This window comes from Taeniopygia guttata, chromosome 6, assembly GCF_048771995.1.
Source record: "Taeniopygia guttata chromosome 6, bTaeGut7.mat, whole genome shotgun sequence".
NCBI lineage: Eukaryota > Metazoa > Chordata > Aves > Passeriformes > Estrildidae > Taeniopygia > Taeniopygia guttata.
Genome location: NC_133031.1, coordinates 29,460,866 through 29,475,460, shown reverse-complemented (window position 1 = coordinate 29,475,460; position 14,595 = coordinate 29,460,866).

Sequence of the window (14,595 nt, the reverse complement as noted above, 5' to 3'; positions counted from 1 at the left end):
TAAAATCACCTGCTGAAATTACTACATGTCTTGGGAGTGAGAAATAAACTGTAAATTAAAGAGAGAACAAGGCTGGAGCTTTGGAAAGGAATATGGATATGCACTATGGGTATCTTTAAGAAGGCTGCTTTGTGTCTGGGAGGAAAGTGAAATTTTATGGATTCTAAATCCAGAAAATACCATGACAATTCAGGGGATTATGGCTCCAATTCAGAGGAATGGAAACTTCAATGAAATCTGAACCTGGGCTATAAGCAAATATTCAAATTGCTCCTTATTAAGCAAAGGGCTTAGCTGTTTGTTTAATTTATATCCAGTCAAAATGAAAGAAATTTCATCATATGCTTAAATGCTTTTCTAAATTAGAAATTCACAACTTTTTTTCTGGAAACTGATAAGGAATATTTACAACAGCATGGACATATTGTAGCATTTTTCCATATTTCAGTATAGCCACAGTTCTACAGCTACTAAATGCAGTCTTTGTCTACTTTTAAAAATTAATGAATCCTGTGGGAGCTTTATTAATAGGCAGAACTTAATTGCTTTACAATGCCTTTCACTCCAATCAAGAACATTTCTAGCAGCTTCCTGGACTGTAGCAGTGAGAAATTACTCATCCCTGCAGTGAGGGATTATCCAAAACTGGAAAAAGTATTCCTCCAACAGAGTGTATGTTGTGGATTTTGTTACTGTGTTTGCTTCTACCTCACATCACCTTTATATATGAGAAAAACTAAAGTAAATCAATATTTTCCCTGGTTTGTCTTTATGAATTTAACTACAGCTTGACTTTTCTTGTCCTTGTCAAATCCATTCTGTGCAGTAAGAAGGGAATTCACTTAGCTCTTGCCCAGCTGAAGGTAAGAGTTTTAACTAGCTGAATAAACAAAATACAGCAGGCAATTTTTTCCCCTCTAGATAAGCAATTCTTTTTCTGGGTTTTACACAGTGAAACAGTTGAAAAATCTGACCTGCAACTCAGTGCAGTAACTAAGAATCTTTTCTTAACTTCAGTGGCCTTTGGATCGTGATCTAAATGAAACCATGGTTTTCTGTTTTAAGGAAAATAACAAAACAGAATTTAAAGGGACACATTGCTTCAAATAGACACATTCAATTGTTTAGCAGCAATTTAAGAAGTCACAAGGGAAATGAGTTTTCACGGTCTCATCATTTCTTTGATGTAGAAGTGCACACTCCATCTTTTTGGCATTTTGTTCAACAGCAGAACACATGAAAAAAGAGCCCCACTGTGCATAAAGAGAATAAAATATGTTCAAGAAGAAACAGGAAAAGAAATTCAGGTTAATATGAAGGTCAACCTTTTTCTGTGTTTCAAATCTGCACTTTGCTGAGATCATAAAGAGAAATAAAAAAAGCTTTAATCTTCATTGCTGTCATCCCTTAGCTGGAGAAGAATTAAAATCCAAACAGAGATGTTTTGGCTGATGTTAGAGTGCTAAATTACTCTAAGATTTTTAATTATCTGCCCCTGAAATACCAGACCTTATATGGCACACACTGTACTTTATATAAAATGAAGGCAATACCTCATTAAGGGTATTAACAAACTCCCAGCCTGTTTTTACATTCTGCTCACCTCTTTCAGCACAGAAGGGCAGTGCAGCAGCCACAACAGAGCCACTTTGGGCAAATCATCTCCCATGCCCATCTCTCTGACTGTCCCCACACCACATCTGAACTGAGCCCCAGGAACCAGCTGGAGTCTGATGGGGTCTCTTTGAAGGTCCCTTCCAACCCAAAGCACTCTATAAACCTGTAACTCTAAGCACAGGACACTCTCACTCTCCCCAGGCTCAGGTATTTTAAGTTTGGGGTAAGGTTTTTTAACTTAAAATAAACCAAACCAACCAAACACACAAAAAAAGCCCCAAGCAGGACAGTTATGACTTGGAGCATGAGCTGACAGGGCTGCTAGAGAAATATTTCATCAGCTACTTTAAAATTTAACTGAAAATGGTTTTTTAATGACAATATTTTATTAATCTACTCAGTTAGCTCTCCTTTGCAGGAGAACTGCTAGACAATGACAATGCCTTCTATTTATAACCTATCAGAGCTGAAAGTCAATTCTCTCAATCATGTACTGTATGTTTCAACAATAGTGGTGGAATGAGTGAAAATTGTCTCTTCTGCCTAACTGCATTCTTTTCCACCTTAAAAGTGAAACATTAATACAAAAAATGGTAGTGACCAATTAAAAAAAAAAAAATAAACACACAAACCTGTCTTCCAAATATTGTACAATCTGGGTTGCATTATATGAGATAAAACACAGGCAATCAAGAATCTGTATTTGAGGTAACACAAGGATGAGGGAAAAGGTTTTCAGAGAGATAAGAATTTCTTTGTCATTTAAAACTATGAACATGCAACTTGGACATGCTAATTGAAAGTATTGGGAAAAAAAAACAAGAATAACGCTTACCTGATACTCCTTAATGGCTGAATATTAATAATAGTAATAAATCAGGGGAAGCTGTTTGGCAGTTTCTTAGAGAGAATACAATAAATATAGCATATTTTTTCTGATGTCTTTGCCTATTCACTTTTAGCAGTACTCCCTAGGAATAGCCCACTGGACAGGGAAACTGGTTTCCATGTTCTTCTTCTGCTGTCTAACCACATCTGTTATTTTCTTTTCCCCTTTCCATATAGTCACCTGGGAAAGAGTTCATATTTCAAAAATTAAGAACTTCCAATTTTGGTCCTGTATCTTTCCTTCCTACACTAGTGTCTTCCATTATAGTTCACAGGAGGACAAAATGGTTCATTTTTCCCACTTTTTAATGGGAAGATTTATAATTAACAAAATATTAAAAATTTAACTACTAGTGGAAGTATAGCTTAGGGCACCCCCAGAATCTGTTTTCCACCTCATAGAAAGAGATGTTTCGACTCTTACTCATGGAGTAGGAACCACTTTAAATGGATCTGGAAAAGTGAATAATTGTGTTTGCTTCTACCCCTTAGCTGGCCCCACTGTGCCCCAAACAGCCCCACAGCAGCTAATTTAAAAATATTATAGGGAATATCCCTATCTGATAGCCCAACAGTGGCATAAGTGGAGTGAGAAAACACAGCCATTCTGTTTCATGAAAGCCTTACTACAGCACCAGTGGCTGCTATATTCCTCACCATTTGTTCAAGGAAAAAAACCAAGCAGTATGAAGATTTTTCTAACTCTGATCCAGATGTAAAACACGTTTTATTTAGCCTGCCTGAGGCCAGCAGCTCTCTGTGAGAGCACAGAGCTCAGTGTTGTGCTACTCTAGCCTGGAGTAGCTTTGAAATATAATTCTGTTCCCTTTGATTTTTTTTTTTTATTGTGTTAATCTTCCCTGTTTAAAATGGTGGTATTTAACTGGGGGAATTCACCAGCTCAAGTGTTTCATGGGAATATGCCCCCTTATTTGGCATCATCTAGGAAAGAGGGTGATTAAATGCACCACCAGCTTCATGATTTTTAGAAGAGAAGAGGGAATAAGCAAAGTCACAGGTTGAGATAAACAGCAGCATGAGATTATAGCATGAGAAAGAAATTTATTTGGAATAGAAAACAAGAAATAAATATTTTTCTCTCCGCCGTGAACAAACTCTACATTTCAATTCTCTGGCCTAGTGCCTTTAGCTCTCATTTTTGGCTTCTTGTTCTACTGAATATTTTTGCATCAGGATTCTAAAATCTAATGGTTTTCCAGTACCAATTTAAAGCTTTTCTTCACACTTTCATCCTTTGGTAACAAGCACAGACACAAACATACCTGTTCTACTTTTTGTTCTTCAGTACCTCAAGTGCAATTTATGCTTTTCCTTGTTCATTCTTCAGTCCCTCAAGCATATTTAAATGATGTAGCTGACTGGACTCCTTATGAAGAATTTTGAGACTATTTCTGAGCAGAATATTTACTCAGTGACTAGAGAAAATCTCCCCAGTATTTTTATACAAAATATTTGCATGTGAAAGTGGGACACTTAAACTATGCAAAAATCATATCCCTCCAGTTAAAAAATTCATGGGTGCTCTGCAAAAAATATAAACTAGTCCTTCTCCGTAGCTGTATTAAATCCATCTTGTGTTGGGATAAAGGGATATCAAAAATATGCTCTTTATAACCATGGACACTGGAACTGATGTGAAAAATAGACTTACAAGTGGCTGCAGAAGCTGCTGCCTCACCCTGGGAATTGCACCATTATTGATTTCCTGCCCATGACCCTTTCTCCCTTGCCCTTCAGCCCACTCCACAGTGGCTGCACTCACGAAGGATATCCAATTGAGAGCCCCTCACGGTCAGCCTGAAACTGCACAGCAGCAGGAATATGCAGATATATGTTTGTGGGTTTGGTGTTTCTTTTTGTTTTCTAAATCAACATGCTCTTCAGGATCTCTGTTTTCCACCCATACTCACACTTTCCTCTGCCTTTGGACAGTGCAGGGAGGGCAGGGATGCGTTGGGCAGGGTGTTGTTCCACTGCCCAGGGTATGTTTCATGGGCCACTTTGGCATCGATTCCTGGCCAAGTTTTGAAGAAGGTCACTGCAAACTACTGTTTGCCATTACATCACCACAAACTGTGCTGGTTTTGGCTTTGAGACTCACTAGTGGAAGGCAGAATTGTGCCAAGTGTCTTTAGAGAGGATCCCTATCAACAGCACAGTGAGTGCCAGAATTCCTTCTCTATAAAAATAAAGAAAATATCCTGGAAGTGACTACTACAATTAACAATACACAAGCAGAACCACTGAAAAGAGTTCCCCAAACCTCCCAGTTATAGCACATCTACATTGATTTGGCAAAGCAGATAATAGCTTTTCTCACACTTGTTAAGAAGAAAAATTGTCAAGAACGCATGTAACAGTTACTAACATATAAACTGCAATTTTATAATGTGTTAATAATGGTGATGAAAAATAGAGACACAGTTGGCACAGGAGAAAGAAGGAAAACCATCATCTTAAAAGTGAAATTGGTACAAAGCCGAAGAACAATATTATTTTAATAAGAATGCTGAGGAATATCACCCTTCTAGAATTTTGTACAAATTATCTGTCAAACTATTTAGGAATAGATGTCGTGTCATAGCTAGAAATATACATTCAGAGGAAAAAAAACCTTACCAGCTGCCAATCCCCTGACTTATTGTCAATCAAATGGTTATAAATGAGAAAGAGATTATTGTCAGGCCAGTCACAATGAGGAGTTCAAATCACACTTCCCTGACTTATTGTCAGTCAAATTGTATTATAAACAAGAAAGATATGGCTGTCAAACCAGTCACAGTAGGATATCCCTTAATACAGAGTACAAGACAAAGGAAAAAATTATATCTAATGTATTATAAGAGAAATGGAGAAAATGCTGACTCTCATAAACAGCTTGATTTCTCCAATTTGGCTTTAAATGTGTCTCCTCTATGTGCCAGAGAGTAGGTGAAGGAAAAGGGGAACCACCTTTCCTACCACTCACCCTGGAGTAGAAACTTGTCCCCATCAAGTGCTGTGGGGAAGAGATTGCTGCATCCACTGCAACCAAAATAGCATCACTAGTCTGTCTGCACCCTGGCAATCATTGACAGGTGCTTCTCAGCCATCTGCGTTTCTTTCCTCCCTTTTAAATTCGTCTCCCTTTGCCAGCACGCTGGCCAAATTCCGGCTGTTGTGTGTGCACAGGCTGTCTGGAGAGGAGCAGAGACCAACAGGAGGTCAAGGCAGGGAACAGATGAAAATCTCTTGCTTGGGTAATTAGTTCTGATCCTTGCAAGACTAAGCAGAATTTTGGCGAGCAGGGTGTGTGCACCCAGATGGACGAAGTCTAATTTGGGACAGAAAGAGAAGGAAGAAGCAAAAGCAGGATTACAACCAATATATCCATTCACAATTTAGTCCATTCACTCTTTCTGCTGTTGTCTTTTCTCCCTACATTTATAGAGAGATTCCTCTGGGTCGCTCTTTCAGCCTCCCTCCGTCTTTGTCTTCTCCTAAGATGTTATTTGGCTTGACAGTAATGCTGCCTTTAAAACATTAGTGTAATTGAACAAAAAGGTTGCATCCTCTCCTTCATACTTAACCTTTAAAGCACACATTTATTCAAAAATACTCGTCAAGGCCCTGCTTTTGACTTTCTGGCTGAATACACCTGCAGGATTCCCCAAATTTATCACAAACATAATAATGCGGGAATGAAAAATAAGACACTGCTTGGGCTATTTTTACATTTTAGCTGAAAATGTAATGTTCATTTGTGGAAAAGGTCACGATACTCTAGGTTTTTTGTGTTCAGTGCCACAGTTTTCACAGTTTCCTATTTACTAGTTATACAAAGAAGATATAGTTTAATCTGGTTTTCACCCAGGAAAAAAATGGTAAAGGATTCAAGACTGGCCTGTGAAACAGGAGGAGTCTTTGACTTATTGGGCAAAGAGATTGAGACTAATTTCTGCACAGTGAAGATAGGAGCCCTGGGGCTCTGGGAAATGATATTTTTTACTTAAAAAAAGAAATAATAATAATAATAATAAAGATTATAGAAAGAAATTAATTTTGAGGCTGGCCAGGCAAAAGAACTAGAATTTTAGATTTAGCATTTATGGTGAAACCATGGCTGCAGAGGCTTCAGTAATATAGTAACAGCAGTGCAGTAATTCAGGAGATGCTGAAGAAAAAGGAGATTGCTGGGATTAAGGGAAAACCTCTCCTTTGCAGTTTTTTTGGTCTGGAATGTTCTCTCTCCCAGTGTCAGTCACTGTCCTGCACACAGGACTGAATCACCATCCAGCCAGAGGCACTGGGTGGGGTTTTTTCCCTGTTAAAGGCAAACTAATTAATGTTTGCAAACTCTCTGCAATCTGCTGGTATCACTGCAACATATCAGCAGTTTAAATACTCAATATTTTAAGTACATAGAGGACTGCCATGCTGCCAGACTGATAAATATCAGAGGATTAGATTTGCTTAGAAAACTGAAGTAGTTGCAAATTAATTTAGTGTATTTAACTTGCATTTAGGAGAAGGAAAACCCCTTCATTTTAATATTGTATCTCGACAAGATTTTATGTGCATATCATTTAAGTCTGTTCCTAAGTACATAAGAGGCAAGTACTGCTGTTTCTTTGGGCAGATGGATACATCACTAAAAATCACAAACCCATTAGATCAACAAGGACTATCTAATTATCTTGGGGAAATAAAGCCAATAAATCTATCTGGTATAAATTATAGGCTTATGAAGTCATACATAATGAAATAAATATTTAATTGTTCTGAAATCCAAAATCTCACTTTAGAAACAGGAATATTAAAAATTAATTTCCATTTCTTGTGATGGGTACAGTGTGGTTGAGTGGTTTCAGCATGTGCATGTACTCCCAGGAGCTGCTGAATCCTATTCCTGGTTCTGACAGTGATTCATACCCTGGACCAAGACAAATCATTCAACCTCTCTGTACTCCTTGCCCATCTGTAAAGCTGAGATAATGCTGACCTGCTTCACAGAACCATTAGAAGAATTAAGAAACATCTGTTCTGCATCTTGAAGACATGAAATGCTTTAAAAATGCAAAATACTTTTATTCCGGGGCTTGGAGACTTTTGTGTTGTCACTAAAGTTCTTAGCACCTGGCAGGAGCGATTTCTCCTTCAATAATTCAGCCAGCTCCCCGTTTCTGTAGGATTTATTATTTCGCTCTCCTGACTAGGTCTGTCACCATTAAGAGAGAGATGTTTACTGTGAGGTGGCTCTTCCCTGGAAATAATTGGCAGCGAGTTCTTGTGGAGGCACAGCAGAGACTCAGCCCTGCAAAAGGCTCCAGCCCTGACAACACAGGTCCTGCTCTGCCAGCACAGACTCACACAGAGCCTTCTTCCTAATTATGGAGAAAACATGCGGGAAAAGGCCATTGAGGGACAGAACGTTATGCAATGAGAGCACATCCTAAGAGAGGAAAGGTTTAATAATTAGAACATTCCCTGTGCATCTCAATAGGAACGGCTTCTCCACAAGGGATGAAAAAAAATATTTCTTTTCATCAAGAATTTTGCAAGCTGCATGGAATAATGGAGAGCAAATCTATGAATAAGACTGCAAGATTTGTATTTCAAAACAGAAGTCTAATTGGCTTCCTTTTTAAACAATCACATTTTATGCTATACTTCATATTTAATCTACCCATTCTATGCAGCAGACTTCCAAGATTATTTCTCTCTTCTTCCTGCCTACTCATGCAGTATCTATTTATCTCACTTCAGTATTTATTTACTTTTCTGAGGGAAAAGTTAAACAAACTTAGCAATAGCATATTTTTTAAATTATTTACAATTTCAAGTAAATTCTATTTGTACGCCTGAAATTCCAGTAAAATATTTTAGATCTGTAGGAATGGGCCTTGTATTCTAAAGCAGACATTCCTTTAAAAAAATGAGAACAACTGTACAGCTGACAAAAACAACACATTTTTAAATTGACTAGTTAGAAAGATAAGATTTGCACCTCATTTTAATCAGAGGTGGTTTAGAGGTGGCTTTACATGTCTGCTGTGCTTGAGTGGCATTAGCAATGACCTTTGCATGATTAACTGGAAAGCCTAACCTGGAAAGATAGCCAGCTCTGCCTTAATTGACATTATTATGGTGTTCACTTTGGCCTTGAAGTCTTTAGTAGGCTGTAAAATAATGTCTATTCCAAATAAGCTCAGTTCTCTGCTACCTATCCATCTCCCTTATACAGTCACAGATTACAAGGGCAGAAGTAATTGTTGTCATCTCACCTCCTCTTTCTGACTGATCTTTTGGATGTCCTTGCTGGTGAGTGTCCTTTAGCCCTCATCAGGCTGTGTTGGAGCTAAGTTCATCCTTCTAGGAAGTCAAAGGTCTCGAATCAAAGATTTCAAGCATCCATTGTGCTTTTGGACAGTTATCTCTTTATCTCTCCAATTAGAAATATTGTTTCTTATTTTCAAGCAATGAGTAGTTTGGCTGGATATTGTTATGCTTTTGTGAGGGAGAGAAAGGAGCTGTCACTAGGAATGACAAAGTAAGTATTTGTAGGCTGATCAGATCACATGGTAATTTTCTTTTAAAGAAGAGTGAGCTAATTAAGCCTCTAAATACGTGGCAGGTTTTCCAAACCTTGAATCATTTTTGTAGCCCTGTAGTGAACCCTCTCCATTCTGTCAGCTTACTTTCTGAAAAACCCTATTTTAAGATGAAGTTAATCATTTCACTGCAGCTTCGGCTAGAAGGCAAATGTTTCTAGAAATCATAATTCTCCACTGCTCTTTCTGTAGATATGTAAATCTGTGCCCACAGGAGAAGGATAAAGTGACAATAGCTGAAATAATCATTTTACCATCCAGCAACCAAACTAATTCCCTTCCACGGATGTCAAGCACAGAACTATTTCCAGCAAATAATTGAAAATACACAGGCTAAGCTTTGCCTCCCCCTAACCAAAACTGACCTGAAGCTGTGTGGACCAGAAAACTGCTTCAAAAGCTGTTGTCTCTGCTGCAGCACTGTCCTTTCTTTTTAGGCAATTCCCAGCATTTCACCAACACCAGCTCAGAATTCACCAACCTGGGGCATTTCAAGGGCTCACATGTGCTGGATGAAGGATGAAGGGCTTCAGGGCTGGATGAAGGATTGTGCTGCTGCGGCTCAGGGAGCTCAGCTCTGAAGATGCTGCTGGGTAGAGATGGAAGAACAGGGTCACAGGGCAGCTGGAATCCAGCAGAATCTGTAAAGGATGGGGCAGCCCACCAGAGCACAAGTATGAGAACCCTGTCAAACCCCAAAGCAAGGAGGCATGCTATTACAAATGTGGTTTTTTCTGTGTATTGCACATTTTGTTGCTACTCTACATACGTTCCTCTACTTGTCTTTACATTCTGCCCATTCTCAGTGCCAATACAGTGCCTCAAACAAGTAATAATTTCTAAAATATGTAAGTTTTGCAGCTGACCTTATGAACAGCTATAAAATTGTAATGTAAGGGTTTGAAATCCTACACAAAATGGCAATATCTGAGAAGTCCTTCTATCGTTGTTTCTTTCCATTAAGAAAAAAAATAAAAAGGAAAAAATATCTAAATTCCTCAGAACAGATTTCACAGCACAGGGAAAGCAGAATTCATATGGAAGCCATTCCCAAATCCACCATGATTGCCACCAACAAATCTGCTTTAGGTAAATTTTTCACTTTTCTTTTGCTCCTTTCTCTGGGAGTATTTCACATTCTGCCTTGGGCACAGACCTCAACAGAAGGGGCTGGATAATGCAGCCCCAATTCATGTCAGAATGCCCCTGTGCAGTGAAAACCCCCCACTGCCTTCAGTGGGATATTGGTGTATCTGAGGCACACTAATATGTGCAAGAGTTGATGACTAACACGAGCATCTGCTTCAAAAATACCCCAGCCTGAGCTAAGATATTATTATAGACAGTCTATTGTACTTGCAAAAGACAAGTAAAGAGCTCCTGGTTGAGAATACATGTCAGAAAAATGACATGTTTTCATCACTTCCAGCCATAGTTAAAAGACTCTGAATACATTAACCAGCTGAAGGAAAAATACTTTCAGCTTTTGTATCACAGTGGGAATCCATTAATGGAAGTTATGATGTAACAGACAATTACTGTGAATTCAACCGTTCATCATTTCTAAAAAGCTAATAATATTTTTTTTAATGTATACAAAGGAAGCTGGTGTTCTTCAGCAGGTTTACAATGTGCCAAGCTAGGGAAAGGAGTTTAAGGTGGGCAGGACTGACTCAGTACTGCAGCTGAATAGTTATTTAATACAAAGCTTTAAATCATTAGCTATCTCAACTCGAGTACATGCTCCTGCATCACTTTTCAAAATGATCCAAGTCTTTTTGATGAAAATCTGGTCAATAATTCAGTGTGCCAACTGGCATGGGATCCCAGGCTCTGCTTGCAAATACTTCTTATCAGTAATAGCTGTTTCTTCTGGTTCCTCTCCTAAATCATACTTATTTCCTTTATGCAGAAGGCTTCAGCCATGCTCCAGGACCGCATTCCAAGAATACACAGATGGTTGTGCTAGCTCTAGGAATGCACAGCATTGTTTCTGAAAGGGATTCCTTGTGCTGGCACCAGCAAGCACCTGAGGATTAGTGGTTTGAATAAAGTTTGCAATCATATACCGGGGCATTGTGAATGAGAGTGCCCAGGGGATGGACAGCCAGCTCCTTCTCCCTGCCCAGCCCTGGGGTTCTGGAGCTGACCTGGATGGAATCTTCCCTGAATCCAGTCCAGCCACACCCTTTGATAGAGTACACTGCCTTTGCACTGGATGAGGGAGTAAAAGTGTAGGGTGCAGCCTTTAGGCAAATTAGACTTTCAAATAAAATTCTGATAGATTTAAGAACTGAGCATAATAAAAAGGGAAATTAAAATAAAATAAAAGAGAAGGAAATTACTTTTTGCTTAGTTGTAAGAAGCAAAGCAGAAAGAGAAAGAGATAAGGAGATATGTGGCCATGCAAGAAAAGGTTTGTGCTCCCCTCAGGCTTCTGTGAAAGGCACATCCCCAGCCATGAGCATTACTGAAATGGCTCAAAGGAAACACAAAGGGATTTGTACTACAGAAAGTCTGGAAACATGAGTATGTATATCATCTTTACCCAGGTAGAAAACCAGCAATTTTCAAGTCTATATAAAAAAAGAAAGAAAGTAAATTGAAACCTTTACACAGCCAGGTTTTGCCTGTTCCATTTAAATTCTGACAGGAAAAAAGGGGAACCAGATCCCTGAAAATGTTTCAGTACCTGTGCAGATCTTTATCCACCCATTATTGTACCATGTTGGTACAATCCTCCGCTGAGCTTTACCTTCCTGTCACAATTCTCATTTTTTCTCATGCATTTAGAGCAGCACCAATGTCACTATGACATATAAAAAGAAGAAGAAGAAAAATGTTAATGTAAATATGGGACTATGAAGCAGGAGACCTAGTTATTATTCCCTGCTCCTCTGGTGCCTCTCTGCCCCTCAGGCTCCAGGCAGACTGTACTCCTTGGTATCTGTGAAATCTTCAGACAATGTCACACTGAAAAAACCAAAAATATAAGCACAGAATCAATATTAAATGCCACCAATCATCTTCAGTACATTTTATCACTATGTTTAGTTGGATGCTTTTTCCATGTTTGAATTATCATGAGCAGACCCTTGTCATGTCCTCCATCAGCCAGCCCTTTTCCCCTCTTCCACTGCATCCCTGCAACATCCCTAAAAGGAAACAAAATTTAATATAACATTTGTAATGGCCAAATTAACTGGCATTTCCAGGCCACCTCAGCTGTCAGTGCCTGTGATGGCAGGGGATGTTTTGCCAGCACCACTTTAATGAAAAAAAAAAAAAAAATATATATATATATATACATATATATATAGCCAAGAACAGAGTGGGAGCTGCTTCCCAAAAAAATGCTGAAAATCACTAGTGACATAAGAGTTATTAGAATATATGATTTCTACAGTGTCAAATAAAAGAAATAATGAAAATAAAAGAAAAGGTGCTTTCCCGGAAAGTAAATGTTATAAAGCTGTTTAATTAATATGATGGCTTAGTGGGTGCCATTAAGCACCTCTTTAGGTTAATTTTAGTCTCAGCAGGGGTGTGGATAAATAGGAAGTAATTTTACCTTGTTCCAGATATAGCATCATTTTATTAAATCAGAAGGGACCAGGCTTTCCAAGTCATTGCATTTATTTGACTGCACTATGAGGTAACAATTTCTCTCTGTTTTAAGCATTACAGTAGAATTAAGATTATTGAAAAAAAAAAAAAAGCCCCCGGTAACTAATCAATTAATAATAAACAAGGCCTGTACTGCCCACTTCCACATTACAATCTAAGAAATGTGGGAAAGAAATGTGAGAATTTGAGACCAAACTTGAAGCTGTCCATCTCTGGAGTAGAATTATATTTCTGACCACTCTTCTGCTCTTAGCCAAAGCCAGATCAGTTCATTTTTATTTAAATCCACAGCATGCAAGAAAGGACACCAGAAAATACAGTGATTTATCCAAACATGTTGTTTCCAGTGAAAAGCTCTATCAGAGCTTGTTGCCTCCTAACACAATTTATATATGGAACACAGAGACACATCTCTGGTAATGCTTCCACAGATATGTTTCCACCCTTTCCTAAGCAAGCAAACTTGACATATTCCTGTTATTTCACAGATAGAACCATATCTTTTAATAAATCCTACAGACTTCTCTTTTTCAAGTATTTCCTAAATATGCAGAAACCAAGAGCACCCTTGGTGTTCTCCCAGGCTGCCTTTCTAGCAAGAAGAGCTATTTTATATGAATTTGCATCATGAAACAACTAAAGAAACACTTTACAAAAGTTCAGCAACTGATTTAGACAGAAGTGAAATACTGAGGATAAAGTGCAGAGTAAATCAGATGGTACAACCTACCTGCCCTTACCTTACACAAAGACTGACAAACAGATTTACAGGGCTTCAAATTTATGCATTCATTTTCTGATACTTAGAAGTTTAAATATTTAAATCTGGATTTACTTGTTATCCTAAGCAGCCTCCTGCAGGTTTACAGGCCTAAATTCTTCAGATCTGCCTAATTCCAGTCTGTCTTTTCCTGACACGTTGGAGCAGGTTTTAGCCAACACATTTGTTTCTGAGCTGTTGCAGCACCAGGATGTTCTAAAATCTAGTGTGTGGCTCATCCTGGGCAATGCTAAAGAATCTTTAGGGTCCAAACATCAGCTGCCCCGAGGTTTTTTGATATGCAAGTTAAAACATTAATTGAGAAATACGTCCAGTAGTACCTAGGACTTGGCACCTGCCTGTTCCCATTCCCAGAACTACAAGGAAGTGGAAGAGAGAAGTAAATAACAAACAAACAAATAACAACAACAAAAAAACCTCCCCATCTTTTAAAAAGGAATTAAATTTTTTGATATCTCCAGCATCTCAGAACTGGAATACAACAGTATAACAAACCATCTCAATACATCAGGAAGAATAAATAGTGTATGAGATCATCTTAATAACACACTCAGTGTAAGAGACAATGAAGTGATAAGAATTTTAGGAATGTGTTTATAATAATCAAAATAAAAGGAGGACAGAGATAAGAGCACAACCTAATACACATTATTAGCATTATCTGCAGTCCATGCCAGTCTTAGTTCTGGTAAATACTTTTGCTGCTCTCTTACTATCAGGCACTTTTATGGTATTTCTTGTGTCCCTTTCTCCACTGCAGTGTGAGAGTTTAATATAGAAGATAATATCAGTGTTCAAAGCCCTGCTACTCTCTCTTTCAGGGTGTACCTGCTGTGATAGGATGCTGCTCTCCAGTTCTGAAGGAAGACTCTTTGTCAGCCCATTCCCAGAATTTCTTCCCTCATTGTCATTATGAGTAGATCACGGTGATAAAGCAGCCCCTGCTCACATTCACACTCCTCTTGCCTGGCCCTGATCAAGAAACTCCTGCCTTGCTCCATCTCTTGGCACTATGCACTGGTTTTTATTTTGATGCTGTACTTGTTTATTCATAAACTTTATTGTGTCTCA